The sequence below is a fragment of the Balaenoptera acutorostrata genome, chromosome 2 (genome assembly GCF_949987535.1).
Source record: "Balaenoptera acutorostrata chromosome 2, mBalAcu1.1, whole genome shotgun sequence".
Lineage (NCBI taxonomy): Eukaryota > Metazoa > Chordata > Mammalia > Artiodactyla > Balaenopteridae > Balaenoptera > Balaenoptera acutorostrata.
In genome coordinates this window covers 164,129,991-164,144,355 of record NC_080065.1, presented here as the reverse complement: position 1 = coordinate 164,144,355, position 14,365 = coordinate 164,129,991, and the positions used below count along the sequence as shown (strand labels likewise).

At 40.3% G+C, this 14,365-nt stretch overlaps 1 long non-coding RNA gene and 1 pseudogene across 1 annotated transcript; one reads left to right on the top strand and one right to left on the bottom strand.

Moving 5' to 3' along the window:
* Positions 1–14,365, top strand: part of LOC130707370 (ELKS/Rab6-interacting/CAST family member 1-like) — a 125,344-nt pseudogene that overhangs the window by 87,357 nt on the left and 23,622 nt on the right.
* Positions 1,593–6,401, bottom strand: LOC130707378 (uncharacterized). Its single transcript, XR_009007265.1, has 2 exons — positions 6,109–6,401; positions 1,593–3,762 (listed from the first exon to the last, which is right to left on the bottom strand). It is a non-coding gene; the product is annotated as an uncharacterized LOC130707378 (long non-coding RNA).

The window sequence follows — 14,365 nt, the reverse complement described above, 5'->3', positions numbered from 1 at the left end:
TGTGCAGCTCTATACATATATGTAGATGAGCCAGTAATATTATAGTATACTTCCATGTGTGTTTCTTCATTGTTCACTTAATTTTTTGCACCAAGGATGTGTGTGTGTGTGTATATATATATATATATATATATATATATATATATATATATGAAATTTTATCTTGTCAGTGTCTTAACAAATGCACAGTGGGTACTCAAGAAATGTTGGTTGAATAAGTTGAAATGTAGGGAAAGAAGTTTAAGCCTGGAGCTTACAGAAAGAAGGATAGCTTTTCCAATTCTTTTTTCTCCAGTGTGACCACTGGATACTAAAACCTAACGAAGGTTAGAAAACAAACTAAAACCCCAAACCAGTTTTTCTTATGAGTTTAGGTATAGAAGTTATAAATAAGATATTGGCAGATAAAATCAGCATTATGATAAAAGGATAATATTCTGACCAAAAGGAGTTTATTCTAGGAATCCAGAATGGCTCAATATGTCATTCACAGTTATAATTTGTAATAGGTGAAAGGAAAAGATAACCTCGTAGTGTTTGATAGCTATCTCAAAGACGTTAGATAAAATGTTAGACACTTTGAAAACTAAACCAAATGAACTAAAAATAAGGATGGAATGATACCTTTATAGCATGATTTAAATAAAACTCAGTAAATATGTATTATAAACATATTTTAAACTAGTAGCCAGAATTGCGCTTACTCTGACGTATACTAAGACGCATCCATTAAAGTTAGGGAGCGGCAAAGATACTGTTCATCAGTATTTACATTATTCTGGAAGTGTTAGGCAGTGCTGTTAGATAAGGAAAATGGAATAAATAATATCAGTAACGACAATGGAAAGGATAGGGCTAAATTTTCATTACAATGTAGATGGGAACATTAATATAAAGATGCTGCTTTCCCCCAACTCTGTGAATTTAGTGTAATCCCAATAGGAATATTCTTGACACGTGCCCAAATGATGTTGCAGTTTCTTTGCAAGAAGAACAGTGCGGGGACACTTGTTTAAGCAGCTCATGATATATGTGTTTTGTTTTTTTTTTTTAAGATCTTATGTGGCCAATTTACTAGTTTTCATTTATTTATTTATTTATTTTTGGCTGTGTTGTGTCCTCGTTTCTGTGCGAGGGCTTTCTCCATTTGCGGCAAGTAGGGGCCACTCTTCATCGCGGTGCGCGGGCCTCTCATCATCGCGGCCTCTCTTGTTGCGGAGCACAGGCTCCAGACGCGCAGGCTCAGTAATTGTGGCTCACGGGCTCAGTTGCTCCGCAGCATGTGGGATCTTCCCAGACCAGGGCTCGAACCCGTGTCCCCTGCATTGGCAGGCAGATTCTCAACCACTGCGCCACCAGGGAAGCCCCGATATATGTGTTTTAAACCCAGTGACATTAAAATCTGTGGTACTGGCACAGTAATAGATAGCTAGATTGATGAGACAGAATAGAACCCAGAAATAATATAGTTTTAAGCATATGATACATGTTTGGGAATAATCGCCATCTATTTGGAAAACAGTACATAGTTACATCAAATTAAGTTCTAGATGAAATAAAGAGCTACTTGTTAAAAAATAACAACACTAGAAGAGAATGTAAGAAAAAGGTTTTAATACAATCTTGAGACAGGAAAGAATCTTTTATTGCTATAGCAAGAGGCTTAAACAATTAAATTTGTGTATGTTAGAAAATACAGGTAACAGAAGCTAAAATGGTAATTTGGAGTAAAGCTTTGTAACATGTGGCTTGACTGTTTCGTTTCCAGAGTGACAAGGTGCTAGAGGCACTCGGCACAGCCTTTCTTTGCTCATTACTCAACAAACATCCATTGAGCTTCTAGAATGTATGTGACCCTGGGATACACGCTGGGTATACATTTTCCATGTCAGAACACATGGTCTGTGCCCTCCTAGAACTTAAAAATCTGGTGAGAGACAATAAACATAATTATGAGAGGAAATAAATTAGTTGAGTCTAATTATGTTGGGAGAGGGGATAAACAGGGTAAGCATCTTTGAGGAGGTGCCCTTTAAGGGAGATCTGAAGAAAGTTGAAACAGTCTTGCTGAGCATTTGGGTAAAATCATTTCATGAAGAAGGTTAACAGTTTCAAAGGCCGGATGAGAAGTTTTCAGGAGACAGCAAGGAGACTAGAGGACAAAAGCATATTGTCTAAGGGGAAAACAGGCATGAGATGAGAGGTTGAAGAGGTAGCCAGGGCCAGAGTCATTCATTGCATTCATCAGATATTTATTGGGCACTAACCCATGTGCAGAGCACAAGGAAATATAGTAGCAGTGAACAAAACAAAAATCCATGCCCTCTAGGAGACAAAGCACTTGCCTTCAGGATCCCTGCAGGTAATGCAACAATTTTATTCAAAGTGCAAGAGAAAACTGCACCAGTGTTTAATCAAGGGAGTGATCTAGTTTAGCTTTTAAAATCTACTCTGGCTGTGTTGAGAATAAATGGGGGAGGGAGAATTACGAGTGAACAAGGAAGTCTAATAAAGAACTTAACAACTCTAGGTTGGGTGAGTGGTGACTTGAAATGGCTATTGTGCATTATATCACTAGTGTGTCAAGAAAGGCAGAAAGAATTGAGAGCTGGCAACACTGGGATATCCATAGATTTTATTATTATTGGATTATTGTCCATCTTTTAAAAAAGCGGGCTTTCATCAATTCCAAGACTCATAGTTTTCCCCATCTCAACAGTATGAAATTGAGTTAATAAGTCTTATCCTTGATGGCATCTTAAAATCTCTGTCACCAAGGCCAGAGTCCTGCTTGATTTGTTTGCCTGTGTACTCACAAACAGTTAACAGCTGCTCATTTTAGTCAATGTTGTGAGTATTGTTGCTATTTCTCATGTTAACTTTAGCTGTTGTTCAGTATGTCTTCAGTAATATTATGCTGTGAACCAGCATTGAAACAGTTATTGGTATGGAGAAAGTTATAAAACAGTTCAAAATGATATATGATTAAACTTTACGGTTAAATAAGTAAAAAAGGGTCTTGCAATCAGTATAAAATAAAAATTCTGAATGATAGAAGCTTGGGTCATGGTTTATTTGGAGGCATTTCCTTCTTTTCTTTCCAGCACATTAAACAGTGGTTTACCTTACAATCAGTGGCATCTTAGATTTGATGAAATACAGTAACATTAAAATGGCATTCATATCCAGGAACATTTGTGATTAGTTTTCCATTTTGTTTATGAACATGATTCTGTAGATAGCAGGTAAATAATTCCCCCAAATAAAAGCCAAAGAAGAAAAACAAAAATTAAATTAAGCATTGTATTTTCTGTTTGTACTGAAATTACATTGTTACGTGACTTATTGTTAGATTTTGTATTGTTTACTGGAGTGCCTTTCCTTTGATGGATAGAAGCGTGAAGACATCTGTTGGACACATACTGAACTACAGTCAAGACGTGGTTAGTGCCTGGGGCCAGGCGTATGGAGTTTTAACAGGCTTTACAGGTGATTCTGTGATACACCAAAGTTTGGTTCTCAGTCTGTTGGCAGAACATACCTGAATTGGCTATGGAATTTTTGGATCGGCTATCCATATGCATACCAAGCATTGTCTATAGGCTGAATAAATATTTCAGTTCTATACGTGCTCCTGTTTTTTTGAAATGTAGATCCTATTGTGATGAATAAAATAATTTGTTGGGAATTCCCTGGCGGTCCAGTCGTTAGGATTCCGTGCTTCCACTGCAGGGGCCACGGGTTCGATTCCTGGTCGGGGAACTAAGATCCGCATGATGCACGACATGGCCAAAAAAAAAAAAACAGAAAATACTAATTTGTTTTAAAACATTTACACGTATGTTAATTTTGGTCTCTATAATATTTTAGTCAACAAACCTTGTTTAGTGCAACTGCTCTCATGTTAAGATTTGCAGCAGTGTTTGAGGTTTAAAAGCCCTACTCTTAATCTACGGATTCAATGCAATCCCTGTCAAACTACCACTGGCATTTTTCACAGAACTAGAACAAAAAATTTCACAATTTGTATGGAAACACAAAAGACCCCGCATAGCCAAAGCAATCTTGAGAACGAAAAATGGAGCTGGAGGAATCAGGCTCCCTGACTTCAGACAATACTACAAAGCTACAGTAATCAAGACAGTATGGTACTGGCACAGAAACAGAGATATAGATCAATGGAACAGGATAGAAAGCCCAGAGATAAACCCACGCACATATGGTCACCTTATTTTGATAAAGGAGGCAAGAATATACAGTGGAGAAAAGACAGCCTCTTCAATAAGTGGTGCTGGGAAAACTGGACAGGTACATGTAAAAGAATGAAATTAGAACACTGCCTAACACCATACACAAAAATAAACTCAAAATGGATTAAAGACTTAAGTCTAAGGCCAGACACTATCAAACTCTTAGAGGAAAACAGAGGCAGAACACTCTATGACATAAATCACAACAAGATCCTTTTTGACCCACCTCCTAGAGAAATGGAAATAAAAACACAAACAAATGGGACCTAATGAAACTTCAAAGCTTTTGCACAGCAAAGGAAACCATAAACAAGATGAAAAGACAACCCTCAGAATGGGAGAAAATATTTGCAAATGAAGCAGCTGACAAAGGATTAAACTCCAGAATTTACAAGCAGCTCATGCAGCTCAATATCAAAAAAACAAACCACCCAATCCAAAAATGGGCAGAAGACCTAAATAGACATTTCTCCAAAGAAGATATACAGATTGCCAACAAACACATGAAAGAATGCTCAACATCATTAATCATTAGAGAAATGCAAATCAAAACTACAATGAGATATCATCTCACACCAGTCAGAATGGCCATCATCAAAAAATCTACAACAATAAATGCTGGAGAGGGTGTGGAGAAAAGGGAACCCTCTTGCACTGTTGGTGGGAATGTAAATTGATACAGCCACTATGGAGCACAGTATGGAGGTTCCTTAAAAAACTAAAAATAGAACTACCATACAACCGAGCAATCCCACTACTGGGCATATACCCTGAGGAAACCATAATTCAAAAAGAGTCATGTACCAAAATGTTCATTGCAGCTCTGTTTACAATAGCCAGGACATGGAAGTAACCTAAGTGTCCATCAACAGATGAATGGCTAAAGAAGATGTGGCACATATATACAGTGGAATATTACTCAGCCATAAAAAGAAATGAAATTGAGTTATCTGTAGTGAGGTGGATGGACCTAGAGTCTGTCATACAGAGTGAAGTAAGTCAGAAAGAGAAAAACAAATACAGTATGCTAACACATATATATGGAATCTAAGAAAAAAAAAAAAAAGTCATGAAGAACCTAGGGGCAAGACGGGAATAAAGACACAGACCTACTAGAGAATGGACTTGAGGATATGGGGAGGGGGAAGGGTAAGCTGTGACAAAGTGAGAGAGTGGCATGGACATATATACACTACCAAACGTAAAATAGATAGCTAGTGGGAAGCAGCCGCATAGCACAGGGAGATCAGCTCGGTGCTTTGTGACCACCTAGAGAGGTGGGATAGGGAGGGTGGGAGGGAGGGAGATGCAAGAGGGAAGAGATATGGGAACATATGTATATGTATAACTGATTCACTTTGTTATAAAGCAGAAACTAACACCATTGTAAAGCAATTATACTCCAATAAAGATGTTAACAAAAAAAAAAGGTGTCAGATATGGGGATATATGTATATGTATAGCTGATTCACTTTGTTATAAAGCAGAAACTAACACACCATTGTAAAGCAATTATACTCCAATAAAGATGTTTTAAAAAAAAAAAAAAGCCCTATTCTTTAACTAGGTTCTAGGCTAGGAATTTTGGCTCTAACATGTCTGAGGAATGCCCATCTGTATCTTTGGCAGTTGTCAGGTAAGAGCAGAGGAGGTTAGAGGGAAGAAAAGAGAAATAAACATATATAGAAAAAAAATAGAAACCTTGGACACAGAGTAGGAAGAATTAAAAAAGAAAAAAGGTCCCTAGTTAGTTTTCCCTTTCCTAGTGATTTTGGAAAGTGTGAACAGTTGCATCGCATAACTTACTGATTCAGGTTATCCTTCCTCATCTTTTTTTTTGTTGTTGTGTCATTTGTACCTCATTTCCATTTTGACAGGAAGATATGTTTTCTCAGAAGCATGCTGTTACTTGAGATGGTGAAGGGTCAAAGTGCAGTGCTGTCTGACAACGGCGGAGTTGAGGTACAGGAGGAGTAGTGAGGGTTCCTTCTTCACTTCTCCGTGTGGAGTCCAGTAAGCCCAGAACTTGTGTGGAGGATTGAAATCTGCTGAAGGGACGTCTACCCTTGAACCAAGGGTGCTGGAGGCTAAAACCTGAAACTTGAAAGAAAGAAATTTCAGACATAAGTACTACTTTTCAGTCACAAATGCTCCTTTCTCTCAGTTGTGTAAGTAAATGTTGACTTACTTTTAAAAAGAAACTACTAACAACGGAGAAATTTTGTTCCTAACTTGTTTGTTTTCTTTCTCTAGTCATTATTCTTTATTAAATCAGTGAGGGGAACTGAACACATTTTCTACCGTGTACCACAGTTGACAGTATAACAAGATCCAGATAATTCTACCTGTATAAATCTCTGGGCTTTCTTTAATTTGTGTAGAGTGAAAATTTTCAGGCTAAAAAGAGCGAAATAAAGCAAGCACTAGCACATTCGGCTTCTTACACTTGTCTGAATGGTACATTCTTTTTTATTCCCAGAGTCCTCTCCCTTTATTAACGGTGCAGGAGTCAGAGGCTCGATGTGCTCTCTGGGAAAGGGGAGTTGGTCAGCCCACTGACTGCAGGAGGTGTTCATGATGAGCTTTAATGCGCAGGCCTTTGAATGGAGATCTGTTAGGACTGATAGGTTTTACAAGCTCTTAACAGGAAAGCTTTATGCCTGCGAATGGTTTAAAGTGCACCCTAGTTCCTTAGCAGAGGAGGATTTTTTTTTATTCAAATGGATTTCTTTCCTTATATATCGCTGATAAGCTTGCTAGAGTTTAAAATGAAATTGTAATAGTTTCACTGTAAAGCATTTGGAAATTTCCCTAATATCTGTGTGCCCAATTAATCACCTGTTTACAGTGTAGGGAGTAGATTCAGTGTGGACAGACTGGAGGCTGGGGGGTAACTGATGAGTTTGTTGTTTTAACGCAGGTGAGAGGTGATTATGGCCTGAACTAATGTGTTCAGATTTTGTCCTGGATTAATGTGTTCTGCATTTTACTGTCTTAATGAAGTGTTTTATCTTGCAGGGGTTAATTGTGGATTAACTCGATCCTTAACGAGACTTGCTTTTACACTCTGTTGGCTCTAGTCTAGGTAGCCTTCCCTCCAGGGCTAGACTGTCTCTACTCCTAAGACGTGGCCTTTCTGGTGTCTCTGCTCAGTGCCTCTGATGTTCTCTCCACTCTGGCTCTTTGGAGCCTGAATTCTTCCCAGCCCCATGTGAGTTCAGGTAGTTGCTCAACTCATAGCTCTCTGGTAGTTGTTCTTTGACACTGTGGAGTCTTTCCCTGTACCTGCAGGCTTAGTATTTGGTCAAAGACTCCAGGGGACCCCTGTCAGATCAGACACTGCTGCTTTTCTGGCTGGCTTCTTCCTCTGTGTCATTCTGCTCTGCACATTTCTCCTGTCTTTGGGACTCTTACCCACTGCTCTGTCTTCTGAGCTCTGCGGGACTGCTGTTTTCTGTTTGGTCTTCCTCTCCCTGCATCACATATTGGATAGCAAGTCCGGACCATAACCTTGTTACTTTCTCTTCTCTCAAGGATCATACTCCTGTGCTGCTTGTTTTCCAGTTGCTTTATGCATTTTTGTCTAATTTTAACATAGTTTATGACAGGAGGGCTAGTCTTCTATCTGTTATGATCAGATTGTGTTGACCTTGTAGAGGGTGAGAAGTAAATAGGAAACTCGTTGAAGGATTGAAAACAGACTATTGCCGTGATTTGTTGATGCTTTATCTAGAGTACACCATTGCTTTCTTTAAAATGGACATAGGAAATGAAAGGAAACTTAACTCGAGGCTGTTGTAGTAATCTAGGCTCAAACTAGACTGGAACTGGAGTGAAATGATAAATTCAAGAAATCTTTTGAAGCTGGAACAATTAGGACCTGCTCTAGAAGGTGGTAGGAAGTGAAGATGTGGGAGGGATGAAAGGAGACACTGTGCTGTTTGGCTTGAACCACCGGGAGGGTAATGCCATTTAAGGAGATGGGCGAGACTCATCAGTCTTCAGAGGAGGGGCTAGGTTAAAGAGGAGAAAATCACGAGTTTTGTTTTGGATGAAATAAGTTTGAGTGACCTAGTAAACATCTATATACATGTCAAATGGGCAGAGCAGAGGGCAGGGCTAGAATTTCACCAGCACTGTTCAGATGGAAAATATCCATCTGTATTCTCTGCCATCACTAGGGGCTGTACCAGGGTACTCTGGAAGTACTGGCTGACTCAGAGACATTCCCAGAATCTGACAAGAAAATAGCCTGAGGAGGTCTGGTAACTTCAGGGTGATCCTTGAAGACCCTAACTGTGATATTCTGCCATCTCCTTTCTTCCTTTCTGATCCTGAACGCACTGACATTTGGATTGAAAAACATAGCCATGTTTTTCTGCCGTTTGCTACCTGTAGACTGTTTAGAAAACTTGTTCAGCAGTCTTACCTTCTTTTTTTATCTGATTGTAGCCCCTCTGGAGAGAGATTTCCATCGTAGGTAGCCCGGTGGTTGTTGCTCTGGGGGAGGATGCTATGCAAAGGAGGTTGCCAACACAAATGCTTTCAGTTGTTTTGTGCAGTGCGGACTGTGGCTACTTTGATTCCTCCTTTTTCTTTTTTTTTAAATAAATTTATTTCTTTTTGGCTGTGTTGGGTCTTCGTTGCAGTGCGCGGGCTTCTCATTGCGGTGGCCTTTCTTGTTGCGGAGCACGGGCTCTAGGCGCGCGGGCTTCAGTAGTTGTGGCTCATGGGCTCTAGAGCGCAGGCTCACTAGTTGTGGCGCACGGGCTTAGTTGCTCTGCGGCCTGTGGGATCTTCCCGGACCAGGGCTCGAACCCATGTCCCCTGCATCGGCAGGCGGATTCCTAACCACTGCGCCACCAGGGAAGTCCTGATTTCTCCTTTTAAAAAGGGACTATTTCTAATCCCCTTTTTGGATTGTTTGGAGTTCTGATAATATGTCTTGGAGTCCTGTGGAAGAGTGACACACAACCTGGGGATGTGCTGGAGCTTCACCTCTTGTGGTGGCTGGGGTCTCTGTGACTTACCGTGTATAACCAGGTGTGCAGAGACGGGGACCCCCCTGTACCCCTTAGCCTGAATGCAGTCTGTGTGCTCCCTGGTCCGCAGGGAAAGGTCAGGAAGACAGAAAGTGGATCAGAGTGTCTTACAAGGCCGGGGTAGTCATCTTTGCATGTAACTACTACTCCCTCGCCTCTCCACTCCCCTCTTGAAAAAATGAGAGTGAAAAGGAGGGCACTTACTCTCTTTTTTGCTTCTCTTGTATAGGAGATGCATCGGAGATTTGAGAATGCCCCTGATTCTGCCAAAACTAAAGCTCTGCAAACTGTTATCGAAATGAAGGTAAGTGAGAACTTCCTAAGGAATCTTATGTGTCATTTCACATTTTAATGTGTGAGTTTAAGAAAGTGGTATGTAATAATAGTTCGCTCATTTTGTAGACTGAGAAGAAATAGTAAGACTTAATGAAAATGACACATTAAAAGAACTTCAGTTTCGTTTCCTCTTGTCCAGCATTTCTTGGAGTCAGCTGTTCTCAAACCTTTTGATATCAGGGCCCCTTATTCTCTTAAAATGACTCATTTCATTTGTTTTTAAGAAAATGTCCGCCAAATACCAAGTTTGTGTGTCAGTTCTTCTCTCGAGTTAAGAATAGGGTTCCGTGAAAAAAGTACCTGATTGGGCTTGCAGCTCACAGAGCACCCAGAGCTGTCCTGGGAGCAGCGTCACACCCAGGTGCAGCAGCCGGGCCTGGCCCCTTCCTGTGTCGTCACACAGCATGGTACAGAGATACATACTCAAGGGCTGAGCATATGAAAAGTCACCAGGGACATTCCTAAGTGAGCCAGTGTTTTAAAAATGTTCTTTCTTATTTTTCTTTTTTGTCTGAGAGTGCTGACACTGAAGAATACACTGACGGCTAGCACGGTTTGGCGCTGTTGTCCAGAGGCACGAGCGCTTTTGCCTGTCCTTTATACCTTTAGTGCACGTGTTAACACAGTGGAAAAGGCACATAAAGTCATAGTATTATTATGAAAATAGTTTTGACTTCTCAAAAGGGCTAGGAGGCACCCCCAGGCTTTCACGGACTATACTTTGAAAACTTCTGCTTGAAGTTACTGAGTAGTTAGAAATCTTTAGGCTGAACGTTATGGTGATTGGTGACTAAGCGTTTGCCTTCTGTGTTAAATTGCCTGGATTCAAAACCTGGCTTTATTTAACCAGTTGTATGACATAGAACAAGTAACCTAACCTCTCCATACCTTAATTTCTTTATTGATAAATGGTGATAACAATAGTACCTATCCCATGGGTTCTTTTGTGGTTTAAATTAGTTAAAACAAGTAAAACACTTTAAACAGGACCTGGCACATAGTAAACATTCAGTCAGTGTTAGCTGCTATGCTATTATTATTTTCATTAACAACATATTCCTTCTTGCAAGAGCTAGAAGACTCTTACAGGTAGGGACCCCTCCCTCTCCCCCTCCTGCCCTCTCTGTCTCTTTTTTTAACTTCTTTGTATCCCCTAAAAAATTTGACACGGTGTTTTGCATCATGTGCCTTCATTTAATATTTGTTGATGTGGCAAGAGTCTTTAGTTTTTGGTATATAAATAGTTTTATGTAAATAGATGCTTCTCAAGTACAGTTATCAGAATGGTTCTCTTAATTTAGAAGATTTCCTCTTAAAACTTTGTTTTTATTGTTGTATACATCTTTATTCTCACTGGGGAAAGGGTTTACCAAACAAATACCAAATTAGTGGATTCTGGGTTCTTTATAGTTAAGACAATTCATAGTCTTGAACATAATCTTGTAAACAGCCTCTAGAAAGGTGTAATTACATATTCACATTTCCCACAAGTTTCTTTGTGCATGTTATTTCCTGATCCCTGTTGGAACCTAAAAACACACGAGTGTACCTGTGTTCACAATTATTTTGCTTGCCTTTTGATGGCACAGGGAAGTGTACTGGTTTTAACTGGCAATAGATCTATTTTAAGTTGTGTTAACCTCCAGCCATTCTGCTAAGAAGCAAGAGACTGAGATTCTGGTGGCCCAGTGGGGTCAGGTGGATGTTATGTTGAAATTGCAGATGCAAGAGCTGAGATGCTGAGAGTGTGGCATGAGCTTGAGAGGATCATGAAGACCTAGACTGGTCTTTGGGGGAAATGGGAAAGGAGGTGATGGTGGACAATAAAAGAGCCCAGCTGTCTTCAAGGTGACGTAATATTCTTTTCTCTCTCCTCCTCCTCTCCCTCCTCCTTTCTCCCACTTTCTTCCCTCTGCTTCCTTCTCCCTTCTCTAACTTCTTCTTTTCCCTTTAGCAGTGGAGGAGCAGGGAGGAATTACTGGACTGCTGTAGGGTTAGAGTTTTGCTGGGTAGATATGGCAGAATTACTGGGATGCAAGTGAGTTGAGGGTGGAGGTGAAGGAGTAGTTGGGATGATGAGTCCAGGAATGTAGCCTGGATAGGAAGGAAGAGAACTCAGAATGGATGGACAGGTTGGGAGAAAATGTAGAAGTTAGGGAGGTGGAGGACTCTGTGAGATACAAGAGCAGCAGTTAATGTGAGTGACGGTGTGTCAGGCCTGGGAGGAGAGGCCTGGGTGATGTGGTCTTGTAAACTGGATAGCTAAAATGGACCGGAGGATGAGGGCGTTGGCTTTACGGATGTCAAGGAATTCGGACATTGAAATCCTGGGATTATGGCAAGAGTGGCATTTGAAGGAGAGATCTATTGTCAGCCGGGTGCTGAAGACTTCTTCAGCGGGCGGGAGTGACGGGGAAGCCCCTAGATGGCAGCCGTGCGGAGGGAGAGTGAAGAGGAGTGTGAGCTTTAAATGGGAGCAGCATGGAGGAACCTGGAGGATGCCCACACTTCTCCCTGCCACTCTGTGATGCTGGTGGATTAGTGAACTTCAATGGAGAGCGTTGGGGGAAATTATATCCTTCGGGAAAGCCTGGGTTTACTTAGAGCAGGGAGACAACTTTTGAAAAAAAGTTGAGCATTTGGGAAATTTAACAAGGAAAAGAGGATTTCAGTGGACTCAGTGGGGTTGGTTGATTAATGATGGGAGACCCAGGGCTGGGGAAGTATAGAGTAGTAAGATGATAAAGAATTTATTTATTTAGTTATTATACGTTCTAGGAGTAAGAAACCTCCTTGGAAAGGGCTGTCCTCAAATAAACCCAGCCTGAGTACTGGTCGGTGCTACAACTAGTCCAACATATCAGGCGTTAATTTTCTGGCCTCATCCCAGAAAGTAGCCTGGCAGGTTCTTTTTCTGCCTCATGGCTTTCAGAGCTGCAGTTATGGTCCCCTTTTGGGTGCAGATTTTATGGTGCATGATTTGATAGTGAGTGTCTGATTTGGTCAAGAGCTGCCTCTCTGTCTGTGTTGGGCTTTTCAGATAGTGCATTTGAAGCCGTTTATTTGTTTATTCTTCATGGGCCGGGATAGCTTTAAACGAGTAAATCAAAATCCTGGTTTAGGTTTAGAGTGTCTCTGTGTTAATTTAATATGTTTAATTTTGAACCAAATGTAAGTTTCATTTGAATAGATTTGTAAAAGAAAATTTTCGTTGTGTTATTTTTAAACGTAATGCAATGCAAGTCAGAGGAGTACAGCCCTCGCCTCTCCCCCGAACCTAAAAATAGCTAGCTGTAAGTGTCTCATGATAAATCCTTTAACTCTTATGGGCATACTCTCAGATAACAAGGAAAGTCAGTCAAGACAGGCTTGAGGTAAAGTGAAAAGAGGAAGTCAGTCTCAAAATTTCTTCCTAAAGGAATGTTTTCTCTAAAATTCCAAATAAAATAAAGCTATACTGAATTTATGCTCTTTAAGGTCTTTACTTCTTAGGTGAATAAGCATATGCAACTATAGATGTAAAAGTATCTATTCTTTGTAGGAGTTTTTCTGTAATTGATGACATCTAAGGTAATCTGGGGATAAACTAGATACTGTGACAGACAAAACCAAGAAAATGAGTATAGACGGATGTTGTACTAGGAGGTGATATTCGTGGTGATGCTGATTTACAAGGACAGTGCCGTTTCTTTTCAGAACTCATTATGAGATATTTGAAATGCATGGTGAAGTATAGCGAATAAGTAAGATTACTAATGCAGTAAGTAGCCTCCTCTTATCTGCAGGGGATAGGTTCCCCGACCCTCAGTGCATGCCTGAAACCACAGATGGTACCAAAGCCTATATATACTATGTTTTTTCCTATACATACCTATGATTAATTTTATAAATTAGGCACAATGTGTAAGGGATTAGCAACAGTAATTAATAGTAAAATAGAACAGTTATAACAGCATGCTGTAATGGAAGTTATGTGAATAGGTCTCATTCTCTCTCTCTCTCTCTCAGTATCTTACTGCACAAATCTAATGCCTTCTTCATCTAAACTAAGCACTTGTCAGGCACTGTAGCCGTAACTTTTGCAGTTTGAGGTGCAACAGCAAAACTGGCACGAATTTCTTTTTCCTTCATCCCAATTTCACTGCTGGAAGATTCGTTCTGACTGTAGATCTTAGCAACCTCAGCATATGATTTTTTCTCTTAGTGAGAACTTCCACCTCTTCACTTAAAAGAAACACCTTACGGCTTCTCTTTGTCAAATCTGAATTGCCAGCATACTACTCTTGTGCTTTGGGGACGGTATTAAATAAAATACTGTCACGTAAAAATGGTCACTTGAACACAAGCACTGTGATGCCAGGACTGTCCATCTGATAACCGAGATGGCTGCTGTGAGTGCCTAACGGGCGCGGGTACACTGGACAAAGGGATGGTTCACGTTCCGGTGGGACAGAATGGGATGGTGTGAGAGTTCATCATGTTGATTGGAACAGCGGTGCACAGTTTAAAACTTCTGAATTGTTTTCTTCTGGAATTTTCCATTTGATATTTTCTGACCACAGTTGACCTCAGGTAACTGAAACCACAGAAAGCAGAACCACGGAAAGTAAAACTGTGGAAAAGGCGGGACCACTGTGTGATAAAGTGTAACTGTTAACGTAATTATTCATCCCTTTGTTTTTCTGCAGTGGGACGTTATCAGATCTTTATTATTGTAGATAAGGGTTATACGCATTA